General features: G+C 47.0%; 1 protein-coding gene across 11 annotated transcripts in view; it reads right to left on the reverse strand.

Moving 5' to 3' along the window:
• The window catches only part of CTNND2 (catenin delta 2), a 2,090,389-nt gene that overhangs the window by 1,824,063 nt on the left and 238,913 nt on the right, over positions 1-27,413 (reverse strand). The gene's annotated exons all lie outside the window — the stretch shown is intronic.

The following is a 27,413-nucleotide window of genomic DNA, read 5'->3' on the forward strand; positions in this document are numbered from 1 at the left end:
GGCCCTGATCCGACATGCCTCCTACTCAGTAGCGAGCGTCGCGGAAAGAGCAGTAATAACCCCTTACAAGAGCAAAGTAACTGGGGAAGTGAGATCCTGCTATCACAGCCTGTTCCCACAAAACAATTTACCAAGCACTGAAGGGTTAAAGCCTCTCAGAGGGAGAGAAGCTACCCCAGCACTGCAGAAAAAAGGTTTTCTGATGATGGCCAGAAGGGGTTAATGCTGCTGAATACGCAATGCACCTTGCCTTAAAAGGACTAAGGTGTGCGTGCAGCAGAGAAGACAGCAGCGCTCTGTGCTGTAGAGATGAGACAAACAGATGACTCACCAGCTTCCTGGAGCCTGTGTGTGAGAGCGGAGAGCAGGGGGGAGGGGGAGGACAGCGCTGAGCTCCGTGAGGCAATGGCCATTTGCAGAGCCGAAGAGAAGGAAGGAGGGGGGCGGGGACTGCCCAGAGCGCGCTTTCCAGGCACTTCCTGTCTGCACAGACGATGGCAGGCAGCCAAGAACATAAGCCACGCCCCCCGTTACACTAACGGAGCCCGCGCTCCTCTGACCCGCTCCCCTGCTAACAGCAGCAGTGATGTGCATTCTCCAGTATTACACCTCTGCCTGAAAAGACAAAAGGTGCAGTCACCATAAGACAGTAACAGCGGCTGCCGCAGCAGCCGCTGACTCACACACACACACAGGGCACTTACCCAGCTGAGCGCCACAGTGACCCCCAGGGATGTGTGGCGCCATGGCCCTTCGCTCCCCCCCACGGCGGAGCTCGCAGGGACCCCTAGATGCGGTGTGCGTCTCCGCCAGGGAGCGCCCTGTATCCCCCGGGGCCGGTAGGCTTCTGCGGGGACCTCCTTAGGGGGTACGCAGATCCACCAGGGGAGGGCCAGGGGTCCCAGCAGCGCTGAGACCCCCTGAGACCTCTAGACCACGGGGGGTCCAGGTCTCCTGGTAAAAATAAAAAATTCTTCTGAGGAGCTGCAAAGGCAGCGACTATCCTCTGCGACCTCAAATTTTAGACTGGAGAACATGGGAGTAGGAGGAGCCTAAGCTGGAGGGGCCGGTCGTCACTTTTTCTAAATCTGAGGTGAACTATCCTATGGGGCGCCGCCTACCCACTAGTAATGGATCTGTGTCTCCCTTCCTTCCCTTCTGCTGCTGAAAGTAATTTCAAATGGCAACTTTAGGGCTTTAAGAAACACAAAGAAATCAAGATTAAAAATGTGGTACTCAGTAAGGGTAATTTTTTTTAGACCAAGCAGAGGGAAAAAATTATGTTATGAAAAACAAACACATAAAACAACACTCCAATACATCACTAGTATTTTGTTGCACCAACTCTGGCTTTAATAACAGCTTGCAGTCTCTAAGGCATGGACTTAATGAGTGTCAAACAGTACTCATCAATCTGGCTCCAACTTTCTCTGATTGCTGTTACCAGATCAGCTTTGCAGGTTGGAGCCTTGTCATGGACCATTTTCTTCAACTTCCACCAAAGATTTTCAATTGGATTGAGATCCGGACTATTTGCAGGCCATGACATTGACCTTATGTGTCTTCTTCAAAGGAATGTTTTCACAGTTTTTGCTCTATGACAGGATGCATTATCATCTTGAAAAATGATGTCATCATCCCCAAACATCCTTTCAATTGATAGGATAAGAAAACTGTCCAAAATATCAATGTAAACTTGGGCATTTTAGATGTAATGACAGCCATCTCCCCAGTGCCTTTACCTGACATGCAGCCCCATATCATCAATGACTGTGGAAATTTGCATGTTCTCTTCATGCAGTCATCTTTATAAATCTCATTGGAACGGCACCAAAAAAAAAGTTCCAGCATCATCACCTTGCCCAATGCAGATTCGCGATTCATCACTGAATATGACTTTCATCCAGTCATCCACAGTCCATGATAGCTTTTTCTTAGACCATTGTAACCTTTTTTTCCTGTTTAGGTGTTAATGAAGGCTTATGTTTAGCTTTTCTGTATGTAAATCCCATTTCCTTTAGGTGGCTTCTTACAGTTCGGTCACAGACATTGACTCCAGTTTCCTCCCATTCGTTCCTCATTTGTTTTGTTGTGCTTTTCCTGTTTTGGAGACATATTGCTTTAAGTTTCAGGTCTTGATGCTTTGATGTCTTCCTTGGTCTGCCAGTATATTTGCCTTTAACTACCGTTCCATGTTGTTTGCATTTGGTCCAGATTTTAGACACAGTTGACTGTTAGCAACCAACATATTTTGCAACATTGCGTGATGATTTACCTTCTTTTAAGAGTTTGATAATCCTCTCCTTTGTTTCAATTGACATCTCTTGTGTTGGAGCCATGATTCATGTCAGTCCACTTGGTGCAACAGCTCTCCAAGGTGTGATCACTCCTTTTTAGATGCAGACTAACGAGCAGATCTAATTTGATGCAGGTGTTAGTTTTGGAAATGAAAATTTACAGGGTGATTCCATAATTTTTTCCTCAGAATTGAGTGATTCCATAATTTTTTCCCTCTCCTTGGTCTGAAAAAAAATACCCTTACTGAGTACAACATTTTTAATCTTGATTTCTTTTAGTGTTTTTTAAAGCCCTAAAGTTGCCATTTGAAATGACTTTAGTTTTGTGCCATGTCAGTGATCTGCTTTTTTTCAACAACATTAAACAACTGAATGAACATCCTCCAAGCCTGGTGATTCCATAATTTTTGCCAGGGGTTGTACATCCCTACTGACACACTACCAGTTACTTTGTCACAATAGCAAACACCATAGTAAAGTCCAGGGTGCACTCAATATGGGTGGAATAAAGGCGATACTGGCAGATAAACAGGAAAGGTTTCTTTACACTTAGAGCAGTCACACTGTGGAATGCCCTACCACAAGAAGTAGTAATGGCAGATAGTATACTAGCTTTTAGAAAAGGGCTCGACGATTTCTTCAGTACACATAACATTGTGGGTTATGGATAATTTAGTGACAAAAAAGGTATAATTGGCGGAGAAAGGTTGAACTTGATGGACCTAGGTCCTTTTTCAACCTATGTAACTAGATAGACAACAGGTACTGGATCCAAAGTATACAGAATATACATGACACACACGGGGTCTCCAAGACAGCGCATAGAGGGGCTCTTACATATGATCCTGTCCGTGTTGCACTTGGTCTCCGACATTCACAGACAAACAACTGACAAGTCTTCCATTCAGGATATGGAATAAAGATGGATGAGATACTAGTGTCAAACAATCTAATAGACTGACCATGAACAAATGGACTATTTTCCTTTAACTACTTCACATGTTCTGTATATTCCTTTTTGAAGATAATTCAATAAATCACTATATTTTTATTTATTTTTATAAGGATTAATGCGACATCCTCCTGGGAGTATCATATCTGTAATGCCAGGATCCCTGCATGCATTCTCCTCTCCAGGGACGTTGTTGTCAGTCACTATGGTGAAGTTGTGTCCGTATAGGTAGGGCTGCAGCTTCTGCATGACCATATTATGGAGAGACACTCCTTCTCCACAGCTGCATAGGCCATTTCCCTGGGTAAGAGCTTGCGGCTGAGGAACATCACTAGATGCTCATCACCCTCCCTGTTTACCTGGCTAAGCAGGGCACTCAGGCCAAATGCACCGGAATTTGTTAGAACTACAAACCGTCGGGTGAAGTCAGGGTCTTTTAGAATTGTGGAACTGGCAAGGGCGACTTTTAGCACTGAGAAAAATTCAGATGAAACGCTTGAGGGACTCATTCACTATAACGAGGCAGCAGAGTTACTCTGGACTCTGTCTGGCCTCTGGCCTTTTTTTTCCGAGGTGCACAAAACTGTGGCTGGCAGCACTTTTATGCACGCCTAAAAATATGGACATCGCCGGTTCACAGGCCAGACGGCGTCCACGGTGCCTCCATCTGCTTCATTACAGGAAATCTTCTGCCGTCTGAATCACGCATTTCTAAGAATTACACAAAACCCGGTGTAAGCGCTCAGGGTAGAGCACAGGATAAATGTGCCTTACTGCGATCTTTGGGAGGCAGAATGAACAAATCAACACCAGGTGAAGAATTAGTTTTATGCTGTTCCTTCGTATAAGTGATTAGACGACTTTATTGTTTGGGTCGTTGTGATCACAGCGATACCAGATTTATATCGGCTTTTTGGTTTGGCTGCCTTCACACACAAAACACTTTTTTTTGTAAGACCTAGTTTTTGCAACGTCAAATTTTGAGAGCTACAATTTTTCCACATTTCGGTCAACAGACATGTAAGGGATTCAGCGAGACAACTAAGTAAGTGCCGACTCTGGACAAGCGCTCTAACTACTTTCTAAAGTGTGCTGACTCTAGACCAGCATTTTTGAGCATATGCAATATTTCAAAGATTTTGATGTTTAATAAGTGTCACTCCCCCCCCCCCCCCTTTTTTTTCGCTCCTGGCTCCTGCTAGAGATATCCCCACGCACCCCAAGAACTATTGGTGACAAGCCGTGGAAATCCCTTTTTTTGACATAGAATACCAAGAAATCGATGTTATAGCCATCCTCAAGCTCCTATCATAACCGGATGAGGGCTAACACACTGGACTCCAGCCAACATAAGGGGTGCTATCCTAAATAAACGCGGTTGCTCCTCAACCACCAAGCTACCCCAAGGTAACATCCCTTCGCTTTATTCAGTCCCTCTAATTAACGATTAGTCACCCCCTATTTACTCCCTCCCCCCCTAATTTCCCCAATCTTCTTATAGGATCGTGTTGCCCCATGCACGAACGGTGTGAGCAAAGATTCCCCCTCTGCGTAAACTTGCAAGATCAACTCAAAGGTACCAGGCTACCTCACGATTTAAAAAAAAACCCACCTTTGACCTAGCTTTGACCCCTGCTGTTCCCCAAAAAGCTTTCCATTAATCGGGAGGAACTATACCAGGCAGGACCAGTATCTCCCCCTTCATCCACCCAATCAGGTAATACCTATACCACCTCTGTTTCCTCCTCAGGATATCTATTAAACTATTTTTAACATACCCGTTCCCTTTCCTTCTCTCTCTAGGGGATTCTATATACGCATGCACCTGCCTCACCTAACAATGAGATATATTGCCACCCTATTGGGACCAACACCTCCAAAGTGTCCCCAACAGCTTCAGACTAATTTTATTGTTATTATTGCTTTTATTTCCTCAGCATATCTTTTTATGAAATACGGTTATTAACTAATCCTAATAAATTTGATCTTTTAAATACCATATCTTTGCCATTACCTCTGTTTGTACCCTACTTACCAGCTTTACTTATTCAGACCCCTTTAAATTTTTCACTCTTTGTTTCATTGCAGCCATTTGGTAAATTCTAAAAAGTTCATTTTTTTTTCTCATTAAAGTGCACAAACAGAAATGTAGACATTCTTTCAAATTTATTAAAAAAGAAAAACTGAAATATCACATGGTCATAAGTATTCAGACCCTTTGCTCAGTATTGAGTAGTAGCACACTTTTGAGCTAGCACAGCCATGAGTCTTCTTGGGAATGATGCAACAAGTAGGGATGAGCGAGCACTAAAATGCTCGGGTATTCATTGCTCGGGTCGAGCAAATTGGAATACTCGGGTGCTCAACACGAGCAACGAGCCCAATGTAAGTCTATGGGAAACTAGCATTTTTTCAGGCGGCTCCCCCCGGCGGTCTGCAGAGGGCCTAAAAATTGCCCAAATCGATGGGAACAGTGCTCAAATTACATGGGAACAGCATGGGGAAGACCCTTGGAAGCATTTCTGACTCCCTGGTCACTGCTGTCAACAATGTTGTCAGAGTATTACGCCACTTTTACGGACTCACAATAAAACATACAAAAATGAAACCATAATGGATTTTCCTGGGAAATATGTTAAGGAACATCCTTTCCAGGGTAATGACTTGTATATAAGGCAAAATAAATAACCAAAACTACTCCTCCACAGCTTGGGCTATGTTCACACTTAGCATTTTTGATGCGTTTTTGCACTTTTGCATTGCTTTCAACAAAGAAAAATGCATTCACTGGTAAATGTCATTTTAACATTTTACAACTTTATCTGGCCATGTGGTGTGTGACACATCATCAGACACATGCATACAGTGTTGAAAAGACATGGGAACAGCATGGGGAAGACCTCTGAAAGCATTTCTGACTCCCAGGTCACTGCCTAAAAGTGTGCCCATCATAAGTGATCCTTGGCGCATGCGAAGATGCCTCCTGCCATGCACCTGTTGTTGCAGACTTGAAACAATCACCATCAACATCCTTGTCCCAGTGCAGCATTCAGTTGTTCCTACTCCATTCCTTCATTCCTTGGAATGCAAGCGCAAGTATGCAGCCAGCCACCCACCCTCCCACAGGCTGCAATACTATACTGCCAAATTTTTGACAGCAAATTGCACTTGAAATGTGGCCTTTTAGTCTCGTGAAGACGGAAGCTGTCCACAATCTTATGGAGGCGGCGGCCGGGTATCCATACTAGGTCCCCAGCCGCCGCCATTTTTCCCGGTATCGTCTCTGCCTTCCCCAAGCACGGGTCCCACAACATTACCCGTGCCCTCCCCAGTGCACTTACTGGGAAGGACCTTCTAACCACAAACACGTGAACAGGTGAATGTGGCCAGGGACGGTACGGAGCCAGTCCACAGTTTTTTTTGCTGAGAGTTGTATTTAGCTTGGTGAAAGGACTGGCATAAAAAACTGTATCTACTCTGGGTGTAATTTCTCCCAGAAGTCCTCTAATGCAGCTTGTAGCAGAAGCAATGGCAGCCCGCCCAACATCAACTCGCACTTGTCGGTGGTGGTTGGACACACAAATCATTCTTTGTGCATTTAATTTCATGACTACAGAGTTAGGCAATGGCCTGATCTGCAATGCGGTTTGAGAAATAACATGCATAAGCACGTCCGATCCACATTAAAAAAGCAGCCATAGAGTGTCCGGGAACCTTCCCCCCACACTTTTCTTAGCCAGAACTGCTTCTCGGCAGGGATAGACGGTCCCATCAGAGAATCCTCTGGTGTGCCTTGGCTTCTACCTCAGGAGAGTTCATGACAGTGCTATCTTTGCAGCTGCAATGGGGCTCTTGAGCGGGGGAGAAAGGTGAGCCCTCAGAATCAAATCTTCTGGTGGGCACAATGTTTTTCAATCTGAAACAGCTTCTCAGTGGAAGTTTTATTTCACCACAGCCATATTCTTTAGCTCGGTGAAAAGACTGGCATAGAGGGAAACCGTATCTACTCCTGCTGTCATTTCTCCGTCACCAGGTTCCACCCATTGTCACACACGACCATGCCTGGCTGTATGTTCAGTGGTGAGAGCCACAGATCAGGCTGCTGTGTTACCGCTTTAAACAACTCTGCAGCGCTGGGTGGTTTGTCACCAAAGCATTAAGCATGTTATCTTCAGCACAGCCTGTTGCCGCTTGGCCAAGGCAGTGCTACAATGCTTTCAGCTTGTGACTGATGTGGTCATTTCTGAGATGGAGGCCGAACTGGTGAAGGAGGTGCAGGAGCTGAACAATGTGATTACATTGAGGTGACATTGGCGACTCTGGTTTTTATACTAAAGAAAGATCCTACTGTGTTTTTGTTTTTACTTTATTTTTTAAGACAAATGCATTCACCGGGAAATGTAATTTTAACATTTTACAACCTTATCTGGCAATGTGGTCTGTGACACATCAGTCACAACCTGTTTTATTTATGATGAAGGGATTCTGAAAGTCATAAAGCCTATTTTTATAGGGCCATCAGACGGCCCTTACTATTGTTAGAGAGCCATCAGCCGGCTATGCTTTGTTGTTCACATTATTAACAAGTGGGTTTCCTATACTGTTATTGCGCATCCAGTGACTGCAAGGGCTGCCAAAAATTTGGACCCAATACCTCTTTGAAGAGACATAGAGGAGGGTCTCAGTAAAAAAAATGTTCCCATTATAAAGGAGCGGGTCTACTATAGTGGTAATACCCATGCTGTGACTGCAAGGGCTGCCAAAATTTGGGAAAAACCCCACTAAGAATTTAAAGACACATAGAGTAGGGCCACAGTAACAAGTCTGACTTGTTCCCATTAGAAAGGAGATAATCTGCTATACACTTATAGGGTAGGCAGTAGAGATGAGCGGTGTTCGACTAGAACTGTTCGCCAATCTCAAATTCGAGCTGTTTTGGGCGGTGTTCGAGTTGTTCGACAAACCCGAACAATTTGCAAAAAATTTGGCTGTTCGAGGTTATGTTCGATAACTGTTCGTGCACCAAAAGCGTGCCTGCATGTCTGGTGCTATTTAGAGCACCAATCATGCAGGGATTGTCTGCCACTCACTGTAATGTCACAGCCATGGTGGTTGTGGCATTACAGTGATTGCCCAAATCGATGGGAACAGTGCTCACAGTGAAACATGAAAAGCCGGCAATTCAGCAGCGGCATACACCGGTACCCGACAATGTAGAACAGAAAGATAGATAGATAGATAGATAGATAGATAGAAACATGTCAGTCACATATATATGAAGTACAGTGACAGTGTTGCTTACTGTACTTGTCATTTAGTGTTAAAATAAAGGATTTATTAAAAAAAAAATTGGCGTGGGGTTCCCCATAATTTTATGCTCTAGCGGAGGTTAAGCAGATGGCTGGGGCAGATGTTTGAAGCCTGGGAAGGGTGTAATGCCCACGGAGCTTCCCAGGCTACTAATATCAGCCCCCAGCTGAATACCTAGCCTTTACTAGCTATTAAAATGGGGGACCCCCCCCAAAAAATGATGTGGGGTCCCCCCTATTTTAATAGCTAGCAAAGGCTAGGCAGACAGCTGGGGGCTGATATTAATAGCCCAGGAAGGGTGCCATGAATATTGGCCCCCTCCCAGGCTAGAAACACCAGCCGTCAGCTCCATTACTAACCTGGGCTTTATGTCAGCTGGCATTATAAGCTGACATCAACCCCAACACTATTACCCCACTGCCAACGCTACAGGGCAGTGGGAAGAGCGAGGCTAAGTGCCAGAAATGGCGCATCCTATGGATGCGCCATTTCTGGGGCGGCTGACGGCTGGTGTTTCTAGCCTGGGAGGGGGCCAATATTCATGGCACCCTTCCTGGGCTATTAATATCAGCCCCCAGCTGTCTGCCTAGCCTTTGCTAGCTATTAAAATAGGGGGGACCCCACGTCATTTTTTTGGTTGGGTCCCCCATTTTAATAGCTAGTAAAGGCTAGGTATTCAGCTGGTGGCTGATATTAGTAGCCTGGGAAGCTCCATGGGTATTACCCCCTTCCCAGGATTCAAACATCTGCCCCAGCCGTCTGCTTAACCTCCGCTAGAGACTAAAATTACGGGGAACCCCACGCCAATTTTTTTTTAATAAATCTTTTATTTTAACACTAAATGACAAGTACAGTAACCAACACTGTCACTGTACTTCATATATATGTGACTGACATGTTTCTATCTATCTAATCTATGTGTGATGCTCTATTCCTTCTTGTCTAAATTGTCGGGTACCGGTGTATGCCGCTGCTGAATTGCCGGCCGGCTTTTTTAAAGAGAGCGTCTTCTGAGCAGTTTGTCAGCTTTTGGACACATTTGAAGGTGTTTTCTATGTGTTTCTATGTGTTTTTGTTTGCCTGCCATTGGTTTTAACGGTGTTCGATGGTGTTCTAAGGTGTTCGACGAACAGTTCCTCGAACATCCCGGTGTTCGACGAACCGAACCCGAACACTACGGGGGTGGCTCAACACTAGTAGGCAGTGAGTCCAATGGCTGACCAATTTTAGGAAAAACCCCACTAAGAATTTATAGACACAGAGCAGGGCCACAGTAAAAAGTACGACAAATTCCCATTAGAAAGGAGAATGTCTGCTATACAGTTATGTGGTATGCAGTGAGTCCAACGGATGACCAATTTTAGGAAAAACCCCACTAAAAATTTATAGACACATAGAGCAGGGCCACAGTATTGACAAATTCTCATTAGAAAGGACAGGGTCTCCCATAGTGTTCACCTATGCAGTGAATGCAAGGGCTGCCAAAAATTTGGGGACACTCAAATGCCCCTTGGAAGAGACTTAGAGGGCCTCATAAAAAAATGTTCCCATTAGAAAGTAGCGGGTCCCCTATACTTGGAATGCCCATGCACTAAGTGTATAGGCTGACAAACATTTACCCCTGGGGGGGGTATACATGAACATACTGTATTTTTTTTTTTTTTTTTACGGGCTTGATAAACACCCTTTAAAAAAATTATGTGGGTGTTGCATCACAGACCAAGGTCACCCTGGTGATATGGTGGTGGAGGATGAGGAGAAGGAGGAGGACAAGAGCAAATAGGTGTACGCTTCCTGATTTTGGCTATGTGTGGGTGTGAAGAGGTGCATGGGAATACAACTCCAAAAAAAAAAGACACTGGATTTGAGTTTATGCTACACTGCTATCATTCGGTGGTGTTGAGAAGTCTGGCCCAATCCAGGCCTTGTTCATTTTTATAAGAGTTAGCCTGTCAGCATTTTCAGTTGTAATTCCACCAGCGCCACTAAAAACCCGCTGATAAGATGCTAGCGGCAGGGCAGCCCAGGACCTCCAAGGCGTAGAGAGCCAGTTCATTCCATGTATCCAGCTTGGATACCCAATAATTAAAAGGCACAGAGGAATCACGGAGGACGTTGGTACGGTCGGCAAGGTAATCTCTCAGCATCTTCACAAACTTTGCACTCCTTGTGAGAGTACCCCGCACTTCAGGGCCTGTGCGATGGAAGGGTCTGAGAAAACGGTCCCAGAAGTTTGACAGTGTTCCCCTGCCTCTGCTGGATTGAAGTTGGATCTCTCGCCTGTACTCCTTGGTTGTTCAACGAAGTGTGCCCTCTGCCGCCAGCGTTTTCAGATGGGAATTTCTTTAATAGTTCTGCAACAAGGGCCTTCTGGTACAGCCCCATTTTTGTAGACCTGTCCACCTCAGGAATAAGATATAAAGTTCACCTTGTAGCGTGGGTCTAGAAGTGTCACCAACTAGTAATGACTGTCACCCAAAATTCGGAGAACGCAAGGGTCATGGGAAAGGCAGCGTAACAAACTCAGCCATGCGTGCCAGACTGCTAACAGGCAAGACTTCTGTGTCCTCACCAAGAGGATGACTGACCATGCTCCTCCTCCTCCTCTCTGTCCTCTGGCCATACACGCTTAACAGACTGGATGACAGTTGTGCAGGTAGTATCGTCTATAACGCATGAAACTAGCTCCTGTTCTTCCTCCTCCTCTTCTTCTTTATTGTCACCCAATCCACATTGGGATGAGATGAAGCTGGGCTGTGTGTAATCACCTTGTATGGCCTAAAAGGCAACATTTCGAGCGCAAGCAGTCGTGAAATGTGGGAATTTAGTAGTGCGGCCTGTGGGGCGTTGGCTGCGTATCTGCGCTTGCGTTCCAAGGACTGGGGTATCGACAACTGAACGCTGTGCTTGGACAATGACGTGGACTTGTTTCCTGATGCTGCTACTTGAGAGTGTGCAATGACAGGTGCAGGGCAAGAGGCATCCTCACATGCACCATGGACAGGGGATTGGCTTGAATGCACAACAGCGGAAGCAGCAACGGTGCCACCCGCAGACACTGAATCCTGGACCCTGGGGTTCGGCCCACAAAGTTGGGTGGTTTGCTGCTTTCTTTCTGCGGCCACGACACTACTTCTTCCTGCCTGTTGGGGTGCTCTGCCTCCCTCCCCGTGTGCTGCTGTCCTCACTCTGCATGTCCTCCTGCCAGGTTGAGTCAGTTACTATATCATCCACCACCTAGTCTTCCACACTCTGGTCATCCTCCTGACTTTCTGGCAATTGTGTCTAATCATCCTCCTCCTCTTGGTACACTTTCCCACTGTCGACTTCGTGTGACTGTGGCTGCTCAAATATTTGGGCATCGCTACATGCAATCTCCTCTTGCCCCGCTTCAAGTGGAGCGGGTGAGAGGCCCGAATCTATAAATGGGAAAGTAAACAGCTCTTCGGAGTGTCCAAGTGTGGGATCAGTTGTCTCTGGGCACTCGGCATGGTGGGAGGAAGGAGGTGTAGGGTGAGGAATATGCGGTCCAGACTCACAGCTACTGAGAATTGACCGTGTGGAAGACAAGGGGGTGGTGGTGGTGGCTAAGTGACTGGAAGCATTATCTGCTATCCAACCAATAACCTTTTGACACTGCTCTGTGTTCAATAGTGGTGTTATGCGGTCCCCTATTAATTGGGACAGGAAGGTTGAGCGAGAAGATGTGGGTGTTTGTTGTGGCACATTTTCAGCTCGCCTACGGCCTCTGCATGCACCATCACGTCCAGGTTCCCGTCCCTTTATCATTTTAAATGGAGGACAATATCTTCCACGCTCACAACAAATGACTGAATTTGGAGCGAACTTATATGTGATCGGTGTGACGGACAAACCACAGTTTTAAATACCTGACCTGTAGGTAACTATTTTGAACAGCAATCTGGTGTCAATTGCTTCACTGACACACAAACAAATTTTTAATGGAGGCCAGAAATGGCAGTATTTTCTGAAAACGTATATGTGATCCGTGTGACGCAGAAAACGCAGTTTTAAATACCTGGCCTGTAGGTAACTATTTTGAACAGCAATCAGGTGTCAATTGCTTCACTGACACACTGCAACAAATTTTTAATGAAGATCCAAAATGGCAGTATTTTCAGAAAACATTTATGTGATCCGTGTGACGGAGAAAACAGTTTTAAATACCTGGCCTGTGTGTTTGAACAGTAAACCGGTGTCAAAAACTTTGCTGATACACTGAAAAAAAATTTAATGGAGGCCAGAAATGGCAGTATTTTCTGAAAACGTATATGTGATCTGTGTGACGGAGAAAACACGGTTTTAAATAGCTGTATTTTTAGCGCTGTAATATGGAAAGGACCTGGCTGTATTCTACAGTGCCAACGAGCAAATGGTGCAGAAAAACAGTGCTCTCTGGATTGCTTTTTAAGCAAACAATGTGTAACATACCTGGCGGCGTCCTTGCATAGTGGTCCATCTCCCACTGTGCAAGAGCGCGCACTTGATCTCCAGTCCAGTCTGCTAGCCTGGCTTCCCTCCATGCTGTCTGTTTGCCTCTGCTTGTGCTGCTTAAGGGCGGCGCCCGATCACTTCCTGTTTCTTATACCTGCTGCGGGCACACCCCTTGTGCGTCCTCAGCCTATTGCTGTCTGTCACCTGGTATTTAACCCAGATGCTCCAATGAATCCCTGCCTGAGCATTGTGTTTCATTCAGTGTGCTCTTTCACTCTGAATGTGCCAGGTCCCTTTCTGTGTTTGCTTGCTTGCCTTTCCTGGAGACTGTATTTCCAGGCCTGTCTGAACACGCTCCTAGCCTGTTCGTTTCGCCTTCTAGGGGCCGCATACCTAGACCCGCTCCTGTATCTTGTCTGTCCTGTCTGAACACGCTCCTAGCCTGTTCCTCCCGCCTTCTAGGGGCTGCATACCTAGACCCGTTCCTGTATCTTGCTACTGTGTCTGTTCTTGTCTTTATACTCTTCTAGCCTGTTTCCTGTGTTTCTCTGTGTCCGTACCTTTCCTTTTTCTGCAGAGTCTGAACTCGTACCTAACTCCTGCTCGTTGTCACTGTACTTCCGTTTGTAAGTTTGTGGTCCACTCGCTACTTCACTGCAAGTACCCTGTGGGTATCTGGTTCTGCCTTTCCCTTCCTGCCTGTTCCGTGTGTACAGAGCCCTGTCCTCCCTGCTCTGCCTTGCTCACCGCTCTGGCGGTTCTAGCCTGCTCTGCCTTGCTCACCGCTCCGGCGGTTCTAGCCTGCTCTGCCTTGCTCACCACTCCGGCGGTTCTAGCCTGCTCTGCCTTGCTCACCGCTCCGGCGGTTCTAGCCTGCTCTGCCTTGGTCACCGCTCCGGAGGTTCTAGCCTGCTCTGCCTTGGTCACCGCTCCGGCGGTTCTAGCCTGCTCTTGCCTTGCTCACAGCTCTGGCGGCTCTAGCCTGCTCTTGCCTTGCTCACAGCTCCGGCGGTTCTAGCCTGCTCTGCCTTGCTCACCGCTCCGGCGGTCATAGCCTGCTCTGCCTTGCTCACCGCTCCGGCGGTTCTAGCCTGCTCTACCTTGCTCACCGCTCCGGCGGTTCTAGCCTGCTCTGCCTTGCTCACCGCTCCGGCGGTTCTAGCCTGCTCTGCCTTGCTCACCGCCCCGGCGGTTCTAGCCTGCTCTGCCTTGCTCACCGCTCCGACGGTTCTAGCCTGCTCTGCCTTGCTCACCGCTCCGGCGATTCTAGCCTGCTCTGCCTTGCTCACCGCTCCGGCGGTTCTAGCCTGCTCTGCCTTTGCTCACCGCTCCGGCGGTTTTGGCCTGCTCTACTCTTGCTCACCGCTCCAGGCAGCCTTGTCCTGCTCTACTCTTGCTCACCGTTCCAGGCAGCCTTGTCCTGCTCTACTCTTGCTCACTGCTCCAGGCGGCCTTGTCCTGCTCTACTCTTGCTCACCCCTCCAGGCGGCCTCGTCCTGCTCTACTCTTGCTCACCGCTCCAGGCGGCCTCGTCCTGCTCTACTCTTGCTCACCGCTCCAGGCGGCCTCGTCCTGCTCTACTCTTGCTCACCCCTCCAGGCGGCCTCGTCCTGCTCTACTCTTGCTCACCGCTCCAGGCGGCCTCGTCCTGCTCTACTCTTGCTCACCGCTCCAGGCGGCCTCGTCCTGCTCTACTCTTGCTCACCGCTCCAGGCGGCCTCGTCCTGCTCTACTCTTGCTCACCGCTCCAGGCGGCCTCGTCCTGCTCTACTCTTGCTCACCGCTCCAGGCGGCCTCGTCCTGCTCTACTCTTGCTCACCGCTCCAGGCGGCCTCGTCCTGCTCCACTCTTGCTCACCGCTCCAGGCGGCCTCGTCCTGCTCTACTCTTTCTCACCGCTCCAGGCGGCCTCGTCCTGCTCTACTCTTGCTCACCGCTCCAGGCGGCCTCGTCCTGCTCTACTCTTGCTCACCGCTCCAGGCGGCCTCGTCCTGCTCTACTCTTGCTCACCGCTCCAGGCGGCCTCGTCCTGCTCTACTCTTGCTCACCGCTCCAGGCGGCCTCGTCCTGCTCTTCTCTTGCTCACCGCTCCAGGCGGCCTCGTCCTGCTCTTCTCTTGCTCACCGCTCCAGGTGGCCTCGTCCTGCTCTACTCTTGCTCACCGCTCCAGGCGGCCTCGTCCTGCTCTACTCTTGCTCACCGCTCCAGGCGGCCTCGTCCTGCTCTACTCTCGCTCACCGCTCTAGGCGGTCTCGTCTTGCCCTGCTCTCGCTCACCTCTCTGAGCGGCCTCACTCTGCTGTGTTTGTCCGCCACATCTGTGGTTCTGTTCCTGAGTCCCAGTGTGTACTGGGTCCTATCCCGCCTGTGTTCCAACCTGCTAGTGCCTCCCTGTCTGCACTCTAGCCGTGCTTGCCTGTACCCCCCTGCCTGCATACCCGTCGTGCCTGCCTATACCCACCAGTCTGTGTGCCAGCCTAACCTGTCTGTTCCTGTATTCCCCTGTGTGGGTCAACAGCCGTGTCCAGGGTCTGTCCTGGAGTAGCACCTGGTCCCTCTGCTCGGTTCCTCCTTGGTGCACTGGCGTCGTATGCAGTCGTGCGACCCTGGTCGGATCGGGTGAATACCTAGTTACGCCCCTCCAGGCATTCACTCTCCGGCACGGTCCAGTGGAATCACACGCACATGCCGCTCAGCCCGGGCGTGTGCATTACACAATGAGGATTAAGATCCCAAAAAAATTATTCCTGGCCCCTGCGACCTGGGCCTTTGTCTACAAATATCTAACAGCATCAGAAGGCAGAACTGGAATGGAGCCTCTTGTGCTTTGTGCATTGCAGTCTGCTATATAACCTGCCTTCCTGCCTATATACACTGCCTGCCTGATATCTCTGCAGATGGATTAGTCCTCAGAAGGACTGTTTGTTGAGATGGATATGTGTCTCTAATATAGTCTATACACATACACTAACTAGAAACAAGCGAATCTCTCCCTAGCTCAGCAGCAGCTCTCCCTACACAGTCTGATTCCGGAGTGACTGACAAGCATGGCGGCGCAAGGTCTGATGTAGACCTGATGATGCTGTGCGGCCAGCCAATCACTGCAATGCCACAACCAACATGTCTACGGCATTACAGTGAGTGGCAGGCAATCCCTGCATGTTCATTGGCTCTCTAAAGAGTGCCAAACATGCAGTGAGGAGACCCGAGCTCCCGCCGAGCAACCCCGGAAATACTCGGCAAGCGCCGAGCAGTGAGATGCTCGGGCGAGCACCAAGCAGTAGCAAACATGCTCGCTCATTACTAGAAACAAGTTTTTCACACCTGGATTTGGAGATCCTCTGTCATTCTTCCTTGCAGTTCCTCACCAATTTGGATGGAGAATGTTGGTGGACAGCCATTTTCAGGTCTCTCCAGAGATGCTCAATTGGGTTTAGGTCAGGGCTCTCGCTGGGCCAGTCAAGAATGGTCACAGTTGATCTGAAGCCACTTCTTTGTTATTTTAGCTGTGTGCTTAGGGTCATTGTCTTGTTGGAAGGTGAACGTTCGGCCAAGTCTGAGGTCCAGAGCACTCTGGAAGAGGTTTTCATCCAGGACACCTCTGTTCTTGGCCGCATTCATGTTTCTTTCAATTGCAACCAGTCATCCTGTCCCTGCAGCTGAAAAACACCCCCATAGCATGAGGCTGCCACCACCATGTTTCACTGTTGGGATTGTATAGGGCAGGTGATGAGCAGTGCCTGGTTTCCTCCACACACACCGCTTAGAATTAGCACCAAAAAGTTCTATCTTCATCTCATCAAACCAGAGAATCTTATTTCTCATAGTCTGGGAGTCCTTCTTGTGTTTTTGAGCAAACTCTATGCGGGCTTTCATATGTCTTGCACTCAGGAGAGGCTTCCGTCGGGCCACTTTGCCATAAAGAACCTTACTGATAGAGGGCTGCAGTGATAGTTGAGTTTGTGGAACTTTCTCCCATGTCCCTTCTGCATCTCAGGAGCTCAGCCACAGTGATCTTAGGGTTCTTCTTTAACTCTCTCACCAAGACTCTTCTCCCACGATTGCTCAGTTTGGCTGGACTGCCAGGTCTAATAAGACTTCTGGTGGTCCCAAACTTCTTCCATTTAAGGATTATGGAGGCCACTGTGCTCTTAGGAACCTTGAGTAATGCCGAAATTCTTTTGTAACCTTGGCCAGATGTGTGCCTTGCCACAATTCTGTCTCTGAGCTCCTTGGGCAGTTCCTTTGACCTCATGATTCTCATTTGATCTTACATGCACTGTGAGTTGTGAGGTCTTATATAGACAGGTGTGTGCCTTTCCAAATCAAGTCCTATCAGTTTAATTAACCCCTTTCTGACCCAGGGCGTATTAGTACGTATCTGTGCCCCGGGCCTTATGGGCATGATACGTATTAATACGCCCAATCTTTAATGCGGCATTGAAATTCCGGTGCCATCTTACCTTAGGGTAGATGGCGCCGGCATCTCGGGGGGGGGTGTCGCCATCCCCCCGCACCCACAATCGCTGTGATTGGCTGTTCAATTCTAAACAGCCAATCACAGCATTTCTCACTATTTACAGCAATCAGATTGCCGGAAACAGTGATGTGCAGCCTAAGAGCACCGATGCTAGACTGTGGCCTAGTAACCCCAGCCCTCTCCCCAAACTGCTATGATCGGTGCGATCACCGATCATTGCGGGACCGTGCGGTAACAGGGCGGTCACGGGGCGGTGACCGGCTTGTGACCGGTCTGTCACCGCCCCATGACCCCCTGTGATGTCATAAAAGCCCCCAGCCAGCTGATTGGAGCAATCGATGATGACAGTCGCGCTCGCTACTTTACCCTTTTTTTTTTCAACTAACCTTTTTTCTTTTCTAGAGGGCGGTCGCGTTGTCGGATTGTGCATCGTGCTGGGCCTTGCGGTACCACAGAAGCCTGTGACACCACAATCGCCGCTCCTGCTTCAGACGACATCTGAAAGACGACAACTGTAAGTAGGATTTTTTGATCCGTCCTCATCCACCCCAATCCCCCTCTCTCCCCTCTCCTCCTTCCCCCCTTCCCATCCCCCTTTCACCCTCCCAGTGCTGATCATTACTTGATCAGTACTTTATCGCTTGACTTTTATCCATTTTTTTTTCCTTGCTTTCTGCAGCGGCTGAGCGCTGATTAGTGACCACAGATCACTGATCCACACTCGTGTTCGTTGTTTGCTCCACCTACCGTAGTTCCTTTTTTTCCTCTTTTTTTCAGAAAAAAAATGTTCACACCAAGCACACTGACACACACGCACCACATACACAAGAAAAAAAATGTCCCGCTCATCCCAAACTCGCTATTCAGCGGAGGAGGCATACGCTTTTCTTGCCTCCGACACTGAGACTGACAGCGAGGGTGAGGATACCACATTTCTTTACTTTTCCGACGCCTCATCGTCCTTCTCTTCCTCCTCCTCCTCTTCCTCCTCAGGTGCTGCTGGACGGCCACGCAATTGTCGCAGGAGAGAAGATGATCCAGCGCCCCCCACTACTGACCCCAAATGGACCTCGCCCCCTGAAAATTATGAGCCACTGATTCCTGATTTTGTGGCGGAATCAGTTATCAAGTTTGACACCACCGGCCTCACAGAAATAGACTTTTTCAATGTCTTTTTCTCTGAGGATTTTATAAACCTCATGGTGGGCCAAACTAATTTAGACGCTCATCAATTTTTGGAACAAAACACCTCCATCATTTTCTAACTGGTCTCCTGTAGACGCAGAAGAAATGATGAAGTTTTGGGGCCTGGTCCTTCATATCTGGATCCTGAAGAAACCAGAGGTTCGGCAATACTGGAGTGTTGACGTTTTGTATAACACTCCAGTGTTCCGAATGGTCATGACCCGGACACGTTTTGAGGCCATCCACAAGTTCTTGCATTACCAAGATAATGCAAGGTGTCCTGCACACGATGACCCGAACTTTGATCGTCTTTTCAAAGTTCGGCCGGTCATCGAGCACTTCAACAACAAGTTTGCTGTAGTGTATGTGCCCCAAAGGGACATCTGCGTGGATGAGTCCTTAATCTCTTTTAAGGGGCGGCTTGGATTCCGGCAGTACCTGCCCAGTAAGAGGTCCAGGTACGGGATCAAGCTGTATAAACTTTGTGAGAGTACCTCAGGGTACACTCACAAGTTTAGAGTTTATGAAGGGAAGGACTCCCGGATTGAACCCCCTGAATATCCCCTGTTCTGGGAGTGAGTGGGAAAATTGTGTGGGACTTGGTGCACCCACTGCTGGATAAAGGTTATCACCTGTACGTGGATAACTTTTATACAAGTATCCCGCTCTTCAAGTCCCTCTCTGCGCGGCATACCGCAGCTTGCGGTACTGTCCGCAAAGATCAGAGAGGCCTCCCAAAGATGCTAATTGGGCAGCTGCTCAGAAGGGGTGGGAGCAGAGCCCAATGTAGCGACCACCTGTTGGTGGTCAAGTACAAGAACAAGAGGGATGTCCTTCTCTTGACCACCATACATAGTGATAGCAGCACCCTCAGCACTGTACGAGGTTCCACTACACCGGTCGCCAAACAAGACTGTGTAGTGGGGTACAGCAAGTACATGGGGGGAGTTGATCTCTCTGATCAAGTCCTCCAGCCGTACAGTGCTTTGAGAAAGGCCAAGGTATGGTATAAGAAGCTGGCGGTGAACCTTGTACAGATGGCAATGCACAACGCTTTCCTTCTGTCACAATGTGCAGGCCAGACTTCTGCGTCATATCTTCACTTTCAGGAGACAGTTATCAAGGCCCTGATATTTGGCAGTGGTGACGGAGCGGGCCCCACTACTTCTGGAACTGAAGGATCTCGAATTGTACCGGGCCAGCATTTCCCAGGGCAACTTTTGGGGTTCAATTTCTCCTAGTACCCTCGTGAAAATAAAAATATTGCGGCTAAAAGATCGTTTTTCTTGTAAGAAAAAAGTGTTTTTTTTTCACGGCTCTACGTCAAACTTTTGCAAAACACTTGGGGGTTCAAAGTGCTCACCACACATCTAAATAAATTCCTTAAGGGGTCTAGTTTCCAAAATGGGGTCACTTCTGGGGGGTTTCCACTGTTTAGGCACATCAGGGGCTCTCCAAATGCAACATGGGGTCCGCTGTGAATTCCAGCGAGTTTTGCATTGAAAACGTCAAATGGCGCTTCTTCCCTTCCGAGCCCTGCTGTGCGCCAAAACAATGGCTTTCCCCCACATATGAGGTATCAGCGTACTCAGGAGAAATTGCACAACAACTTTTGGGGTCAAATTACTCCTAGTACCCTCGTGAAAATAAAAAATTGGGGTCTAAAATAAAATTTTAGTGAAAAAAAGTTAAATGCTCATTTTTTCCCTTCACGTTCAATTAATTGGTGTGAAGTACGTGAAGGGTTAATAAACTTCTTGAATGTGGTTTTGAGTACCTTGAGGGGTGCAGTTTTTAGAATGGTGTCACTTTTGGGCATTTTCTGTCATAAAGGCCCTCAAAGTGACTTCAAGTGTGATGTGGCCCCTAAAAAAAATGGTTTTGTAAATTTTGTTGTAAAAATGAGAAATCGCTGGTCAACTTTTAACCCTTACAGCTCCCTACCCAAAAAAAAATTTGGTTTCAAAATTGTACTGAAGTAAAGTAGACATGTGGGATATGTTATTTATTAACTCTTTTGTGTGACACATCTCTCTGATTTAAGGGCATAGAAATGTAAATTTTGAAAATTGCTAAATTTTCAACATTTTCGCCAAATTTCTGTTTTTTTTCACAAATAAACGCAAGTGATATCGAAGAAATTTTACCACTATCATGAAGTGCAATACGTCACGAAAAAACAATCTCAGAATCAGCGTGATCCGTTGAAGTGTTCCAGAGTAATAACCTCATAAAGTGAGAGTGGCCAGAATTGTAAAAATTGGTCTTGTCATTAATGTGCAAACCACCCTCGGGGGTAAAGGGGTTAAACACAGCTGGACTCCAATGAAGGAGTAGAACCATCACAAAGAGTATCACAAGGAAATAGACAGCATGTGACTTAAATATGAGTGTCTGAGCAAAGCGTCTGAATACTTATGACCATGTGATATTTCAGTTTTTCTTTTTTAATAAATTTGCAAAAATTTCTACATTTTCAAGATGGGGTGCAGAGTGTACTTTAATGAGAAAAAAATGAACTTTTAAGAATTTACCAAATGGCTGAAATGAAACAAAGTTAAAAATGTAAAAGGGTCTGAATACTTTCCGTATCCTCACCTTTCAAACGCCCAAATAACGAGTGTTCCATTAAGATTTCATGAACAGAGCAGCCACATAGTATGTGATTGCTCTGTTCATTTGCCAGCAATACACTGACTCAGTGTATAGCCGACAAATCAGGTCACCGCATGCGCAGTGAGAATTTTCCCACACATGCAATGAGTTCAACTGAGTTCAACTCATTGCATGCATGGGAAAATACTCAATGCGCATGCGCAGCCTCATTTGCCGGCTATACACTGAGTCAGTGTATTGCCGGCGAATGAACAGAGCGGTCACACACAGTGTGGCCACTCTGTTCATGGAATCTTCATGGAACACTCGTTATTTGGATGTTGGAAAGGTGAGGATGAGGTTGGTTTATTATTTTACTTTTATTACAAGTGATCAAGGGCTTCGGAGATTATCTGTAAGGTGAGTATATGGTGTTTTTTTTCATTTTGCAGGTGCGGAGAACATCGAGGAAAAGGTGTAGGTGAATATAATGTGTTTTATTTTCAGATTTTTTTAAATTAATTTTAACATTTCTTTTTTTACACACAGCAGAGCATAGACGCCGGCGGATGGGAGACTACTGCTCCCATCCAGCGGCGCTTCTGCCCGCTGTTTCCTATGGCAGGAGGCGCCAGCTAATGGTGGTAGTAATACCATCAGCCGGCGCCTATGACCCGCGGTAAGCTATTTACCGCCGGGTCAACTGTCATAGCTGTGGCATCATGCTGACACCTGTCAGAATAATGTCACAGCGCTGTGACTGCAGTAATGCAATTACCACGATCAGAGCCTGTGTTTTCTGCGCTCTCTCTCAAGTGACAGCTCAGAAAACACTTGAACCCGAACAGTAACACGGACTTCCAAAGTAAGTCCGTGTTCGGGGTCCAGGACCGAACAGTAGATGTTCGGTACAGACACCAAACTTTACTGTTCAGGTTCGCCCAATACTATACAAAATAAAAACTATTTTATAGAAAAAATAATTATTTTTGCATCGCTTTATTCTTAGAACTATAACTTTTTTATTTTTCCGCTGATGAAGCTCTATGTCGGCATATTTTTTGAGGGACAAGATGTCGTTTTCAGAGGTACCATTTTTATTTACATCTGTCTTTTTTTTCGCATTTTATTCCACTTTTTGTTTGGCGGTAGGTTGATAAATCATAGTTTTTTCCTCCTTTTTTTTTTTTTTTTTTTACAGTGTTTCGTTGATGTCAACTGCCAGGATTTTAAGGGACGCTTTAAGACAGTCTTTGAAACGTTTCTTCTGCCCCCCCCCCCCCCCCGAGTTTCCCTGACACACATCTCTGTACTGTACAGCAGATGTGTAGGCAATTGGTTGTTTGGCATTCAGACCACATGTCCAGTTAACCTGCCTTGGGCTTTCAGCAGGTGAGTATAGATGCTACAGAGCCCAGTTTTTCCAGGATTGACATATCAGAGACATTGTCTTGCCACCTGATGTGCAGAAGTCTGAGTAGACAGTTCAGGCGAAAGTGATTGCCAGCTGTAGACAGTCCACATGACTTATTCCTTCCAAATACCATACTAAGGACCAGGGGGGCACTCATTACAGGTGGAAGAAAGGCGATTCCGGCACCTAAACAGGAAAAGATTCTTTACAGTCAGAGCAGTCAGACTGTGGAATTCCCTACCACAATAGGTAGTAATGGCAGACGCTAACAGCTTTCAAAAGAGGGCTGGATGATTTCCTCGATACACATAACATTGTGGTTTACAGTTAAATTATACAAAATATTACACCTATTGTAGTACATTTGATACAGGGTTATTGTACTGATCGCCTTTTCTCGGGGTCAAGAAGGAATTTTTCCACATGATGCAAATTGGCTGAATGTGTCCTGGGGTTTTTGCCTTCTTCTGGATCAACAGATTTTGGCATAGGGATTTTACTAGTACCATTATTAGAATAATAAGAGTAATACAAAAATAAAAAACTAATTAAAAAATTATAAACTGGTTAATTTGTAATTGTAATAGTGCAGTAATAATAAAAATGGTAATAATTAGTGTTGAGCGAGCATGCTCGACACTGCTCGGTACTCGCCCGAGCATCTCACTACTCGGGATGCTCGGCGAGCACTGAGCATTTTCGGTTTACTCGGGCGGGAGCTCGGGTTTCCGCCCTGCATGTTTGGCGCTCTTTACAGAGCCAATGAACATGCAAGGATTGCCAGCCAGTCACTGTAATGCCGCAGCCATGTTGGTTGTGGGCATTACAGTGATTGGCTGGCAGCACAGTGTCACCTCGAGTATTTAAAACCGGGCGCCGCCATCTTGGACACAGTTGCTCCGGATCAGACAGTGTAGGGAGAGTGCTGCTGAGCTAGGTAGAGATTTATACTGCGAAATAGGTAGTGTAGGGTCTCTAAAGCCTGCAAACTCAAACAAACAGTCCTTCTCAGGACTAATATCCATCCCAGATAGACAAGGACTTGCATGGGGATAGTTTCAAGTCTGCATCTTTTGATGCGGCAAGGATCACTTCTGATGGGCACACTTTTAGGTAGTGACCTGGGTGTCAGAGATGCTTTCAGGGGTCTTCCCCATGCTGTTACCATGTCTTTTCAGCACTGTATGCATGTGTCACACAGCACATGGCCAGATAAGGATGTAAAATGTTAAAATGACATTTCTCGGTGAATGCATTTGTCACGGTTGAAAGCAACACAAAAGTGCAAAAATGCATAAAAATTGCTACTTGTGAACATAGCCCAAGGTGTGGAGGAGTATTTTTGTTTTTGGTTATTTATTTTACCTTATACACAAGTCTTTACCCTGGAAAGGATGTTCCTTAACATATTTCACAGGAAAGCACTTTCAGTTTCGTTTTTGAACGTTTTATTGTGAGCCCGTAAAAGTGGCTTAATACCTCTGACCACGTTGTTGACAGCAGTGACCTGGGGGTCAGAAATGCTTAGAAATGTCATTTGAGCACTGTCACTATCGTTTTGGGCACTTTTTAGGCTTTCTACAGACTGCTGGGGGTGCCGCCGCAAAAATGCTCGGGTCTCCCATAGACTAACTTTGGGCTCGTTGCTCGGGTCGAGCACCAGAGTATCACGGTGAGCTCGGCCTGAGCTTCGAGCACCCGAGCATTTTAGTGCTCGCTCAAAACTAGTAACACATTTGTGAGGCCTAGTCCCAGTAAGTTAGTGTAGTGTTAGTGTAGGGAGTACAATTGGGTGAGAAAGGCTGAACTTGATGGATCTAGGTGTTTATGCAACCTAAGTTACTATGTTACTATTAGTGTTGAGCGAGCACTAAAATGCTCGGGTGCTCGAAGCTCGGGCCGAGCTCACTGATACTCGGGTGCTCGACCCGAGCAACGAGCCCAATGTTAGTCTATGGGAGACCCGAACATTTTTGCGGCGGCTCCCCCGGCAGTCTGTAGAAAGCCTAAAAAGTGCCCAAAATGATAGTGACAGTGCTCAAATGACATGGGGACAGCATGGGGATCGCCCCTGGAAGCATTTCTGACCCCCAGGTCACTGCTGTCAACAACGTGGTCAGAGGTATTAAGCCACTTTTACAGGCTCACAATAAAACGTTCAAAAACGAAAGTAAAAGTGCTTTCCTGTGAAATATGTTAACGACCATGGGTCTTTCTGTTTTTGTGTTTTCCTTTTTTGCTCCCCTTCTTCCCAGAGCCAGAACTTTTTTAATTTTTGTTCAATATGGCCATGTGAGGGCTTATTTTTTGCGGGACGAGTTGTACTTTTAAACACCATCACTGGTTTTACCATATCAAGTGCTGGAAAATGGGAAAAAAATTCCAAGTGCAGTGAAACTGCAAAAAAAATGCAATTCCACAGTTGTTTTTTGGGTCCTTTTTTTACCACGTTCACAGATTGCTAAAACTGACCTGCCATCATTATTTTCCAGGTCGTTACGAGTTCATAGACACCAAACATGTATAGGTTCTTTTTTATTTAAGTGGTGAAAAAAAAATCCAAAGCTTGCTAAAAAAAAACAAAAAAATGACGCCATTTTCCGAGACCCTTAGCTTCTCCATTTTTCGGGATCTGGGGCCAGGTGAGGGCTTATTTTTTGCGTGCCGGGCTGACGTTTTTATTGATACCATGTTGGGGTAGATCCGATGTTTTGATCGCCCGTTATTGCATTTTATTGCAAAGTTGCAGCGACCAAAAAAACTTAATTCTGGCGTTTAAAATTTTTTTATCGTTACGCCGTTTACTGATTGTATTAATTCTTCTTTTATATTGATAGATCGGGCGATTCTGAACGCGGCGATACCAAATATGTGTATGTGTTTTTTTTTTTTATATATATATATATTTTATTTTGAATGGGGCGAAAGGGGGGTGACTTAAACTTTTATATATTTTTTATTTTTTTTCAAACTTTTTTTTTACACTTTCTGCTTGCTTCTATAGTCTCCAGAGGAGACTAGAAGCAGCAGTTGTCTGATTGCTTCTACTGCATACAAGCGATGAGCAGATCGCTTGTATGCAGGAGAAATGCTCACTTGCTGTGAGCGCTGACCACTAGGTGCCGCTCATAGCAATTGAGACATGATAACCACAGGCGTCTGCTGCAGACCCTGAGTTGTCATGCCCACCCATTGGTGACCCGCGATCACGTGACGGGGTCACTGATGGGCGGGGCTTAGGACTCCCGGAAGCGCGAGTTAAATGCCACTGTCAGAGATGTAACATGTTAACAGCCGCGGGTGGATTGCGATTCCAATAATCAGCTGACATGTGCTCGCTTCAGTGTGGGCTCACCGCCGGAGCCCCCGCTGAACCGGCCTTCCCGACCTGGTGCGTACTATTACTGACCAGGTCGGAAAGGGGTTAAGGAACATCCTTTCCAGGGTAAAGACTTGTGTATAAGGTAAAATAAATAACCAAAAACAAAAATACTCCTCCACACCTTGGGCTATGTTCACAAGTAGCATTTTTTATGCGTTTTTGCACGTTTGTATTGCTTTCAACCGTGACAAATGCATTCACCGGGAAATGTCGTTTTAACATTTTACAACCTTATTTGGCCATGTGCTGTGTGACACATGTATACAGTGCTAAAAAGACATGGGAACAGCATGGGGAAGACCCCTGGAAGCATCTCTGACACCCAGGTCACTGCCTAAAAGTGTGCCCATCAGAAGTGATCCTTGCCGCATCAGAAGATGCAGACTTGCAACTATCCCCATGCAAGTCCTTGTCCCAGGGCAGTGTTCAATTGTACCTCCCCCATAACTTGCAATACAAGCGCAAGTATGCAGCCTGCCACCCACCCACCCCCAGGCTGCAATACCATACTGCTAGCTTGCTTGCACTTGAAATTGGGCCTTTTAGGCATGTGGAGGTGGAATCTGGCCACCACGTCATGGCTGCGTCGGTAGCCTGGTATTCATACTCAGTCCCCAGCCGCTCGGCGGCCGGGTGTCCATGCTTGGTCCCCAGCCGCCAGGGGGCGGCCGGGTGTCCATACTCAGTCCCCAGCCGCCCCGCGGCCGGGTGCCCACACACAGTCCCCAGCCGCCCCTATTTGTCCCCGTGAGCCTTATACACAAGCGCGCATACCAAAACATTACCTGTGCCCTCCCCAGTGCATTTAGTGGGAAGGACAGCCTAACCACAAACACGTGGACAAGTGAATGTGGCCAGGAATGGTCCATCTCACTGACGCCTTCACACTGGGTTAATATTGTGGAAGCCAGGACACAGTTGGACACTGGGATGCAACACGTCCTCCAGACATAGAGGATTGCGGGTCCTGGGTCAATCAGGCTTCAACACAAAGTTCAGAAGGGAGACAGCAGCAGTGGTCGGCCTCCTACACAATGAGTAAATTATTCATGATCATGAGGCCATCCACCTCCTTAGCTTTCTGTTCCTTGGAATGCAAGCGCATGTATGTAGTAGCAGCTAGGCCTGAGGTGGTCAGCGTTTTGGCGCATATTCTACCTCCTTCGAGGATTGCTGGATGTTTTCCTGCTACTATCCCAGGTCTATGACTCCCGTTAAAACAAAGCTTCAGGTGATGAATGATGGATGAGGTGGTGGCAAAGGAGAAAGAGCAGGAGGAACAGGGACCATTCACATCAATATCAGGCCAGCCAACCACACATGTCTTGTAGGATAATGTTTCTGT

The sequence above is a fragment of the Phyllobates terribilis genome, unplaced genomic scaffold (genome assembly GCF_046119375.1).
Source record: "Phyllobates terribilis strain yellow unplaced genomic scaffold, ASM4611937v1 Scaffold_4__5_contigs__length_816908805, whole genome shotgun sequence".
Classification (NCBI taxonomy): domain Eukaryota; kingdom Metazoa; phylum Chordata; class Amphibia; order Anura; family Dendrobatidae; genus Phyllobates; species Phyllobates terribilis.